General features: G+C 33.6%; 1 protein-coding gene across 2 annotated transcripts in view; it reads left to right on the top strand.

Annotated features, from left to right (window-relative positions):
* Positions 1-6,519: 6,519 nt before the first annotated feature.
* Positions 6,520-12,998, top strand: part of LOC119836000 (irregular chiasm C-roughest protein-like) — a 97,433-nt gene continuing 90,954 nt past the window's right edge. For both annotated transcript variants that reach the window (XM_038361159.1, XM_038361158.1), the window contains exon 1: positions 6,520-6,809. The gene's annotated coding sequence lies outside the window, so the exon portion shown is untranslated. The remainder of the gene's footprint in view (positions 6,810-12,998) is intronic.

Genomic DNA, 12,998 nt, shown 5'->3' with positions numbered 1-12,998 from the left:
AAATATGTTGTTAGTTGCTACACCTTGTGTACACTGTGCGGTAATACGATCGGTACACTAAATTATTAATAATTTAATTTTTAGTTTTATAACATTGAAACGTTTTATTAATGAGAAATTCTTTGAAAGAATAGAAAAAATTCGATCACCGGGCGGGATTCGAGCCCGCGTTTCTTGCATAACCGTAGTAATGCCTAGCCTCACTAGGGATCCCGCCCCGTGATCGATTTTTTTCTATTCTTTAAAAAAAAATTCTCATTTATATAAGCATTTCAATGCTATAAAACTAAAAAGTAAAAAAAAATGGTTGCCTGTAAAGTCGGTTTTACGGGCGAAGATTTTACGTGACAACGTCTTTTTCTCGGTAGAATATTTATTGATATGAATATTATTAAATTGCACAATAGGAACAAGGAATTAAATGAAAATAAGAATTGCACAAATTTTAACTATTGAAAATATATTTTGTTTGCTAAAAAGACAGAGACAGAGACACAAGCACGCGCCGATTCAATGCGCCTAATTCTCTAGTGCTGCGCGCGCGGCGGACCGATCATAGTTCGGTGACTCATCGTAACGTTACCGGGCGTTACACTTTTTCATGAGTGCCTCCGAGCCGCAACCTAATTTAAGACGTTGTCACGTCAAAAAAAAGGTTATTATTAGTTTTATAATTTCAGTTACAATAAATTTCTACCTGGACGGCGGGGCGTGCAGCTAATATATGTATATCTATACTAATATGATAAAGCTGAAGAGTTTGTTTGTTTGAACACTCTAATCACAGGAACTAGAGAACTGGAGTTAGAGAACCCATTGATTGAGGAAGCCTATAGGCTATATATGTACCACGGGCGAAGCCGGCGCGGACCGCTAGTGCTTATATAAATAAATAAACGTAACACTGAATATTGTACCACATATATTGTCCCTCCCTGTACCCAGGTACAATATCGACAACTCGGTACATTCAAAGAGATTTGCGCGCAGATAAAATGCGACAGCAACGTTATTTGCATTCGCCTATAAAGATTTGAGCTACGCGAGGGAACGGTCGTATGTCGTACAGTTGTTACTTAATATTAATATAACCTGAAACGTTGTCTCGTTATTTGATATCAGAAATCGGCGTCTTTACACATCCTATCTTATCCTATCCTACTAATATTATAAATGCGAAAGTTTGTGAGGATGTATGTGTATTTGTTGCTCTTTCACGCAAAAACTACTGAGCCGTTTGCAATGAAATTTGGTACGTAGACAGCTGGACAACTGGAATAACATATAGGCAACTTTTCATACCGATATTCCTACGGGATACCTATGCGCGTGAAACCGCGGGGCGCAGCTAGTGTTCTCTAACTATTAAACACGCTTCAATCATAGAACTAATAAAATTGGTATATTTGCTCTTACTTAATCGTATTTTAAAAATTTGGCCATCTTATTTAGAGTAACAAAATACACACATGTTACAAGGGAAGTCAAAAAGCATTTTTACAGACCCTTGATAAGTATACAAAGTTTGAATTGAATCTTTCCTTTTAATGTGGGTCAAAATCGAGTCTGAAGGAGGTTACATACAGGTCAAACTAATAAAATTGTACATATAAAAAAAAACCTGCATCTGAGTATACTTACAGTCATAGGATTTCTTGGATTATGGTGGAGTTATAAGGAAATGAGTAGACTATTTTTAACACCAGTATTTCCCCATGGGAAACCAGCACTTGGGGATTCTTTACCGGGGCAAAGCTAGTCTATAGTAACATTACATAATCACAAATCAGATGATATATGCATCTGTTTCACTGATCAGTTTCTTTATGGACAGGTAGGTGAAAAGCCTTGTATCCTGCCAGACCGAGACATTTTTTTTGCGTCCCCACCGGAAATCGAACCCAGGACTCCTCGGTTCTAAGCTCACGCGTTAACAACTGTACCAAGGAGGCGGTCAAGTGTTTGAGTGGGTGAACCGATTTAAATGATCAACTATTTAAAAACTGATGCCTGCTGTGGTCCCAATTGAATTTGGTCTAGTTCTATCAATTTGGAGGTGATTTAGGTTATTTTTTAATATCTATTAGTAGAAGTAGGAGGAATAAGTATAAGAAGTATTGCCGTACAAAAAAATTACCAACTGATAAAGAAATTGTTTTAAATAAACAGGAAATGAATACATAGTTTTATCTAATACGGTAAAATTGCGCGAAACAAACGCAAAACAAGAATAAAACCGGTTTAAATGTTGGTCATAAATTAAACGATAGATTAATATACAAATCTAGTAGTTCTAGTATGTTTCATTCGATATTTTATAAAACAAAGACATTTTATTGATTTATAGACACGCCGAACGCTTATAAAATTTGTATAGTAATTTCATGTACATACAAAAATGTATATAAATATATACGATTAATCGATCTTAATAAAACAATACAATAGTCGATTTCTTCTAATCGATTATTATGAATCTATAAGATTATTAGCTGCACCCGGCAAACGCTGTTCTGCCTTACTCTTATCGTTTAGTGGTATGAAAAATAGATGTTGGCCGATTCTCAGACCTACCCAATATGCTTACCAAATTTCAGAGGAATCGGTCAAGCCGTTTCGGAGGAGTATAGAGACTAACATTGTGACACGAGAATTTTATATATAAGATTATTTTTTTGGTTTATGTTAGTATCATCCAAACTTAAATAATGAAGTATAAGTTCCGTTTGTTACATCACCTATTTGTTCATTTTTCTATAAAAAAAAAATTGAGAGTAAAAGATGTTTAAGCATATTATCTCTAGAACGGCTGAACGAAAATTAAGGATTTGTTAAAAAGAAATGAACACAAAATAAACAATATTGAAAATAATTGTAAACATTTATTTATTATAGCATACTATTGCAGGCTGCATTTTGTCCAATTTGATAATTAATTAAAATCTTTTAAAAAGAACATAACTAAACTAAACTACATCAACATCGGTCAATCTTTTCGTAAGCTACGAATACAGACTTACGTGTTAAGGTTTAGAAATTAAAGAACGCATTCCATTAGAAGAAGTTACATCATAAATTTTAACCAACTATCCGAAAAAAGGAGAAGGTTTTTAATCCGTAGCGTGTATTTATTGCCTCTTGCAATTTACACAAAAACAAAACATTCCAAGAAACATTTAACGTTAAAATAAAGACTCGAATCGAGATAAAGTTTATTTTTAAATCAACCGGATAGAATCAAGTTTTTCGTCCCGGTTTATACGCGTGGCGTGTGAGCGAGAGGTCAACATGATTAAGCGTGTGTGCGAAAGAAAGGGGACGATGCTGTAGATGCAAAAACGGAAGATAGTTATTAACGTCCGATGCAATTTACCATGTGGCCATACGAGATCGCTGATTATTCGTTTGAGGTTGAATTGAAATTGTTTAGACTTTATGGTGGAAATTCAGCGTTTTCGTGTGATTTTCCGCGATTTTAACACGTTTTGCTTATAAAAGTGTGAAGTCCCGTGCTGGGGTATGGGGCAAATTATACACATCTGTTTCACTGATCAATTTTCTTTATGGACAAGTAGGTGATCAGCCTTCTATGTCCTGCCAGACCGAGACTTTTTTTTTGCGTCCCCACCGGGAATCGAACCCAGGACCTCTCGGTTTAAAGCTAACGCTTTAACCACTGTACGAAGGAGGCGGTCGTTTTGCTTATAGATGACAATATATTTTTGTATTAATAATAAAAATAATAAGTGCGTATTACAAAAATATATAAAATTCAAATAAAAATAAATTGTATCAAGAATCTAATAATAAGGTGACATAAAGGGATTCAATTTCGCAAACATATTACATGCCTATCCATTTATTTTCCATTACATGTCTAATTTTAAATGATTCATTTAAAATTAGACATTCAATCTTTTATAATTATTTCGTTTTAGATTAAGATTTGCTTTTTTTGTTTATTTGTGTACAAAGTTTGTTAATATTATAAGTATGTTATTCGTCCTTGAATGACCGATTTCCAATAACTAACTTCAAACTTATTTTGATTCAGTATTCAATAAAGATCTGCCTATAAGTGCACTTCTTTGCCAAGATTCAAGCTAGGTATCTGTAAAAGTTTTAAAATCGATCGGAGTTAACTGTGAAACTTTGGCGAGTGATACTTGCCCATTTGATATAAAGTGGATCAAAATCTATCCATATCTAGTCTATACTAACTTTACTTATAATATCGTGAAGAGGAATAATTTGATTTCTTTATAAATCTTTATATCTATGAAAGTTACCTTTTAAATTGTAGACGAAATAAAAATGGTCAAGTGATATGATCAGTGGCGTAGGGAGACAAGGGCCCTAGTGCATAGGGAAAGAATCGGGCCCTCCTCCCCTCTTTCCGCCTTCCTCCCCTCTTTCAAAGCTGAGGTTAGAGGGCCCCCTGAGCTCCGGGGCCCTGGTGCCTGGCCCTATGATAGCTACGCCACTGGATATAATGAAAACTAAATATAATATGAATCTAGTCGGAGACAACGCGTTAATATATTTTTAATTATTTGAATTCAACAAAGAGAAAATAAACTCACAACATCACTATAAATCGTACTAAAATATTAATCGTAGGCATATAATACTCATCTTTCACTACGACAGAACTCATCAATAATCTTTTAACATCATGCTACTAATATCATAAATGCGAAAGTTTGTAAGGATGTGTGTGTGTATGTTGTTCTTTTACGCAAAAACCACTAAACCGGTTGCAATGAAATTTGGTACGTAGATAGCTGGACAACTGGAAAAACGTATAGGCAATTTTTTGTCCCGATATACCTACGGGATATGGACTTACGCGGCTGAAACCGCGGGGCGCAGCTAGTATAATAATAATGCTATAATACGAGACTCAATCCGCGACTTCGCTCACCTAAATATAACGCGACAAATTCCCCATACAAATTACCTCCCTCTATTTCGCGGTTCACCCTACATACAGTATTATTTTCGCCATAAAAGCAAATCTTCCCGCTTCAATATTCATAACATTTTCGTATGACAACCGTTACGTACTAAATGCCAATATAATAAAACACATAATATCATATTAGTCAGAGCAAAAAGTCCCAAACCTATAATCACATGGAACATAATATAACTCATGATCACAGACATAATGACTGCATAGTATAAAACAAAGTCGCTTTCCCTGTCCCTATGCATACTTATATCTTTAAAACTACGCAATTTTGACGTTTTTTTTATAATAGAGTGATTGAGGAGGAGCAGGCGGAGCCGCGGGCAAAATTTGTAGGTTATATAAATACTTTTCAATGCAATTTTTTTATTTTTTTACGTTATAGTCGGCAAAGGAGACGTTGGTTCGCCTGATGGTAAGCGCTACCAGCCTCTTAAGCCTCTGCATATTAATGCTGGCTTTAAGATGTGAGATAATGAAACCATTGATGAGGGAAATAAAGGGACTGTGAAGGATAAGGAAAAGGATACGGATGCGCTACCGTAGTGCTTTTAATATTTGTAGCCTAATTTCACTGAATCCCACATTTAAACTAATAAATAGGTAATTTATTAATGGTAAAATCAAAAGAAACGTGCATAAATTGACGATAATTTTTTTTTCATCAGTGTAAATAAGAAGAAAAAATATGACGCCAAAAAAGTTTCATTCACAAACCACATGGAATAGAAGAAAAAAAATATTTTGAAAATAGAATCACCGCAGTTCGTCATTCAATTAATATAAACATTTGCTACCTCTGTGCTTAATGTAAAGGAAAAATTTCTAATGCCGTGTACATTGATAACGCGACGCGTCTACCTTGTTTTTGAAACTCTGCAGTGCAGTGGGAGCGAGACAGCGATATACAGCCCTCACATGTGTGATAGAGAGATAAATGTTATTGCACCGGTAGTAAGGAGTGAAAGAGATCAATAATGAGAGGCACGAGGAGTTGAAAAGGGATTTCAGATTAAGGTCGTTTTCGAGTCAAAGATTAGGTAGGTGTGAAATTCATAGAGATAGCTGTCTTAATTAGGGGCAAAGAAAATAGCTGGTTTCACGATTGATTATTTTTTTACTTGCATTAAAATAAAAGCTTAAAAAAATATTCTATTATTGTCATTTACCAAATTAACGTATGGAATTGTGATATTGTTCGCATATTAAATTTTAGTAAAACAGTAAAAACACATTTTTTCATCGCTCTTTTGTTACTATTACAGTTTACAAATTTTTTTTATTGCGTTTAACAGTTCTTATTTTTTTATCCTCAATTTAAATCGCAAATTAATTAAGCGAGTGCGAAGGCGTAATGTACGAAGAACTAACAAATTACTTTTATTAAGCCTCCTATAATCACGGTTATTTTCAAAAACTTTCTAGATAATTGATTAATTAAAATCTTCAAGCTCCATGACGTACTAAAAATAACGTCTACTTTTTATCGATTCTATGACAGCTAGCCTGGCCAGGGCAAGCGGAGCCTATTCTACACCCTCAGTCACCGGCCGGGCGTGAACGTATCGTAGTGTGTTTCATTTCGCGCCAAGCTCTCGCGATACGCGGCATTTTGAATTTTCAATTTCGAACGTCAATATAAAATTTATTTTTATCGGAGTGGCCAGTGCTATGAATTATGTTATTGATATAACCTATTTGGTCGAGTGACTAAAAAATTATGGATAATGGTGGAATTTTCACGATTTGTGGCGTTTTTCCTCTAGCGCATTGTGTTTTCTTTGTACAAATTGTAAAGTGCGTAATGTTATTGGATTTTGTGGACTTCTAGGTCGAGGTAAGTTTGTATTGTTATTTTGTAAAGATTAATTTCTATGGAATACGCATTCATATTTAACTACACCTGTTAATTAGAAATATGTTTAGCACTACAACAAATAATTAACCAAAACGATTTTCAGAGCTTTTTATAAAGACAGTAAATCATTTGAAACGCTATATGTTAAAGCCATTATATAAATACTATTAGAATTACGTACATTAATGTGTAAATGATGAATATAATGAGCTGTTGAATAAGTAAATTCGAAATTACAAATAACACACATTGTATCACTTCAAAAATAAATGTTCCAATGCTTTTATAATGGCATGAATAAATTAGGTATTGATTCCGTGGTTGTATACATAAGTTAAGGTGTTTGCGCCCCTAATACACGTGAAATTTAATAAATATTTATTGTCGTCGTTGTGACATAATTAATGTTTTTTTTTCGTTTGTTTAACATACGAAATTCTGAATTTATATTTTTCTAATATTGTAGAGTGTACTGTATAGATAAGGTATAGGTAGGTAGGTATATATATAACCTACACGAGGTTTTATTTATAATTTCGTTGAACAGTTTATCACTACATAGTAAAAAACAAAGTCGCTTTCTCTGTCTATGTATGCTCAAATCTCTAAAACTACGCAACGGATTTCGATGGGGTTTTTTTTAATAAATAGAGTGATTCAAGAGGAAGGTTTATATGTATAATACCACCTATTAAGCTACTCCGAATACACGGGTGCGAGTAGTAAAAAAATAAATCGCAGAATTATATGGGCTTCGTCTATTAATATCTTTCCATGGATTTTTTAATATCGTAAAAACGTTTTATTAACAAGGTTAAACGAAACGTGCCTGGCTGCTTACTATGCAAATATTAACTTAGAACTTGTGTATTAAATTATTTTTAGCTCGTGTGTGTAATAAATACTAGGTTACAGTTAGGTCATAACGTTAAATACCAACGTTACGAGAAGGAAATGTGTGCTAACTTAATTGCTACTTTAGCAAGTAGAAAGCTAGCTTTAAACTATGTTATGTATTACTTGGTGTCTTCCTGTTGTGTTTATGTTGTGTATATGTTTACTTTATATTCATACCTCATTACTAATTATATGTAATATATTAAATACTATGCTCTACTAGACGCTCGTCCCGGCTCCGCCCGGATATCAAGATTCCTGTTTTATCTTAAGGGAGCATTTAGTCGGGGTAAAAGTATCCTATCACCCAAGTCAGCTCATATCCAGTCTATATTCTAAATTTTAAAATTCGTTCAGTGGTTTCAGTGTGATTGACGGACAAACATTGAAACAAACTTTCGCATTCATAATATTAGTGTAACTCCTTATTATATCTAAGGTTATAATTTAGTTAAATGTTTTAAAATATTTTTGTAATTGAATAATTGTTATAATAATAAAGAGATAATATACTCCTATAAATTATAGTAGCCACGAAATCTTTGAATAAAATATACTTTAAATAACTGAGATAATACATATTATTTAGATAGTGTTTGTTCGTAGAAAATCGTATAATAGCATCATATGAGAATGCTGAAAATATATTCAAAGTTTAAATTAGTTATAGATTAGATTAAACGATTGAAATAAGTGATACGTTTTCTTTAGCAAAGGCTACATATGCTATATTTACGCTATCCTAAAAGTTGTTATACTCACTACAAGCGTCATAATATTATCGTATCGAAAATTAGCCACGTGCAATAAATAGTTCTTGAATTTATAAATAGGTAAACAGCGCTTTAGCCCTTATGTTTTTCAGTATGACGAAATTCATTTAATTCTACAGTCCACGTGCTTTTAAATCACGTATATTATGTACGAACGTTACATGTAATATTTTCTTTATTTAAGGTTAAGCAACCTTATGCGCGGTCAGTTTCTTGATGGGTCGTCGCATTGAAGGTTCGTTAAGACTCGAGAAAGCTACATTGGTCTAATAAGTGTTGCCAACAAGTTGGCTACTAACCAACAAAGGAAGCATCCGTAAATTTTCAGTGAACCTTGGCAGTATCATTGCTTAGTTGGTCGGACGAAGCGTAATAGTAACGAATTTCTTTAGGCAATTATGGAAATAAACCCTGTGTTGTGTTCATTTTCTCGATTTTTATTACACGCTTTTTATTAGCTTCACCTGTATGTTTGTATGTTTGTTTGTAACCGACTTCTTTGGGCGCGATTTTGTCCCACTTTAAACGGCCAGATTTCGTTCAAACTTTGTAGATTTATTGAGGACCGATGACAATACACTAATTTGATAAAATTATTCCATTTTTCAATTTGCAAAATATGATAAAAGCGTGTTTTTTTAGTTTTTTTTTAAACTATTATAATATATTAATTCGAACGACGTTCCCGAAAACGTAGTAAGTACCTAGTTTCTCAATTCGGTTCGATTTATTTTTAGTTGATTTTTTTTTATTCGACGACTCGTTGGATTTGCAACCGATTCCCGAACCGAACCGAACTCTTTTTGTTTTGTATAAACGTTGTTGTTATTTAAACCCCATTTTAGAATTTGTAGTAGAGCCTCCCCCCTAAGAACGTGGACGCCAAGTCGTCGAATAACCTTTTTAATAGAAAATAATTATTAATGCGAATTTTGGCTTAGGTATATACAATACAATAAAAATACAATACAATTTTTTCAATGTATATATAAATGAAGAAGATTAACAAATGAAGATGAGAGAAAACAAGAAATGAAAGACACATTCATAAGGTGAAATAGGCGGCCTTATCGCTTATAAGCGATCTCTGCCAGGCAAGCTTTACATAGGATTTCTTATAAATTAACATTAGAGTAGGTGAAGAAGGTAGAAAGAAGCCAGCCCCACAATGGTAGACTGATGACAATATAACTGAGTATTCATACAGGGATAAACTGCCTCCGAAGCCGTTAAAAGGGTATAAAATCTAAGCATAATTACTCTTAACCACGAGGAATTTTCCCGAGTTCACTCTCCTTACCTTATCATCCATCAAGCTTCAGCAAATATTTACCTCAGCCGGGAATGGAATGTCAGGCCCGTGAGTGCGTCCTTGTTACCTACTGCATCAATCAACTTCCAGCGATAGAGTTTATCTAATAAGGCCTGTGTTATCGTACGTTCAACTTACGTTAAGTTTAAGATGTGGTTGAATTGTTATTGATATCGCTCGCTATTCGCTTCGCTCGCGTAACGCTGTCACGAAAGCGAATTCGAATACAATGCAATATACTTCGACAAGTTTTTTATTAATTTCTGATCGATATTTCATTTAAGGCAATGTAATAATAGTGACCCTAAGGTACCTTGTAACAAGTGCTTTCTACTCATTTTAATTTTGATTTAAGGGAAACGGAGGTAGTTTATTAATTATCAAAGGTTTACCAAAATACATATTTGGAACTATTTGAATCTACTGTAAATCACACAGAACATGAATTACTTTAAAACAATTTATCGCAATAATAACCGATAAAATTAATAACCTTAAATAATGTCAAAATGTATACAGCACGCTCGATGTGTTTTGATACTTGAATAAATTACGATCAAAACGAGTTATTCCGTTAGGGCCGGTTTTAATTAGGCTCATTTGAGTTATCAATTTATGTCGTTAATACTGGTTTTGGCCTGATTTCATTTGGTATACAATAAATGTCGTATAAAATTTTAACTCTCCGGGTTTGTTTATGTATACTTCTCTATACTGGTCATCTCTTTTCCCGCAATTTTGTTTACCAAGTGTATGGATCAATACACCTATATATTCCATATATATATCGACATTATGAGCTGTGAAACTTTTTATCAAAGAGAATTAATATATTTACCCTAAAGACTTGATAGGCTTCAGTTTATTTGAACTTATTTCTACATATTTAAAACCTCAAAAATCCTGCTAATATTATAAATGCGAAAGCGATTGCAATGAAATTTGGTACGTAGACAGCTGGACAACTGTAATAACATATAGGCAATACCTATATACGTACCCAATAACCTCAAACACTTTTAAACGTTTTAATATCGGAAAGAACAAGTAGACTATTAATTATTACTTCAATAATATAACATGACGTAACAACATAACCTATGTTTATATTTATAATTTCCAGCCTTCCGTAAGACCTAGATAGGCCCTAGAATGTCTAGGAGTTACAGAGCTACCGTGAATCTAATCATATACATCGTAATCTGTATCATTACAGTGATGGAAAAACACAATCTCCTTGGTAATACCCACCGCTCTACTTGACGTAAAAAACCAATCAGCTGATGTAGTTTTATGAAATAGATTATAATGTTGCTTGAAGAAATATTGTGTCATGAAATATGGAACACCCATAATTACTGTTGCTTTATCGACGTAGACGACTATGCTGGAGGGCCTTGAATTTTGTTTCTAGTATTCATGTGTTATAAATGTGTGAAGTCAAACTTTATGGAATGTCGGTTAAGGTTTTTATAGTGAACTATCAGCGCCCCGCGGTTTCACCCGCGTAAATCCGCATTCCGTAGGAATGTCGGGATAAAAATTTGCCTATATGATATTCCAGTTGTCCAGCTATGTACGTACTAAATTTCATTGCAATCGGTTCAGTAGTTTTTGCGTGAAAGAGCAACAAACACACACACATCCTTACAAATTTTCGCATTTATAATCTTAGCAGGATAGGATAGGAGTGAAAATTAGATTTCATATCTCTTGATCGATGAAAACAATGTTCTGAATTAATTTTACTAATTATTAATCATTATTTATTAATATGTAGGTACAATATATATACATCAGACGTTTGGTTCAATGCACAGAAAACTTGTGAAATTAAATATTATTTCAAAAGGTAACAAAAAGAAATCAGAATATCTCCATAGAATTAATTATTTTAAATTGATTAAGCGTAATAAAGTTGTCTTTAACTCGTCAAAAACATATTCTTAAAACAACAGAATGAATATCAATTATGCTGCAAATACATTCGTTAGACGAATTCAAATGCTTAAGAATCAGTTATTTACATAATATTAATCGTTCGAGGGCCGGATCGCCCTTGACGGCACAAAATAAACAACAGTAGCACCACACCTGTTGGTCAATTATCCCAAGCCGAGAATCTCAACAAAAACTCGTTGTAACTTCCAACGTGAGCGCTCCTACTATGGGAGCGACGAACGACTCGAAGGCAACAAGGGCGTCGAGTTACGATCGAGCGATATAGCTTCCAAATTCAAAATTCGAATTCGTGTTCGGAGTATGTTTTTGTTTTTGTCGGCTGATCTGTTGAGCTGTTTGAATTACGTTGGTGTTTACGTATAAATAACGTTATTTTTATGATATATATTGTGGTTTTTATGATAAAGTCATGTCGTCTAGCTAAAAAATGTGAAAGTGGTATAAAACAGACTAAATTAGGGAGCAGAAAAAGTTTAAAACATATCAAATTTCTATTCTAAACACATCAAATTGCTTCTATTTTAGAACATTTTCAATTTTATGTTTCTATCCATAATCGATATACCTAGAGTTGTTTATATTTAACCGCAGAAAAAATAGTACTATTACAACCAATTGTAACTCGATCAAACCAAAACTGAAACGATCAAAACTCGAACGTAACTCGATCAGCGATACCTCAGTAGCGTCGTGTCACATCAAAGACTTCTCGAGATCAGTGGGCTCTTGTCATTTTATTGTAAGAAAGTTATTTTTTTTTTTTATTATTATTCTCAGAAAGTTCTCGAATGTCCATTGTTTCGTGCGACACGGCCTGTCAGTTTCGTGGTATTTGTGTCAGAGTTTAGTATGATATTATGATTGTAATTCATATTATGAATTGGATTTCGCTGAGTTCTTTCTTTCCATGAAACATAGATATGAGTATGGCTATGTATATATGAAATCACGGTTGTTTCTGGGAACAAGTAGTTTTTCTATGCAATATTTAATGGTACTTAAATAACTTTTCTCTACAAAGAAGTTCACATCTCTGGTGGTGAGGCTCCAGATTCTAAGTAGGATCTTATGACAACAAAATTCCTGAGAAATTTTGAAAGAACAGAAAAAAATTGATCACGAGGCGGGTTGCGAACCCGCGTTCTTTGTCATACCTTAGCAATTTTTTTATTCTGTTTTTTCAAAATTTCTCATTTATAAAGCACTAGCTTTTCGCCCGCGGCT

This window comes from Zerene cesonia, chromosome 22 (genome assembly GCF_012273895.1).
Source record: "Zerene cesonia ecotype Mississippi chromosome 22, Zerene_cesonia_1.1, whole genome shotgun sequence".
Lineage (NCBI taxonomy): Eukaryota > Metazoa > Arthropoda > Insecta > Lepidoptera > Pieridae > Zerene > Zerene cesonia.
The sequence above is the reverse complement of the archived record's forward strand: the minus strand, read 5'-3'. Positions and strand labels throughout refer to the sequence as shown.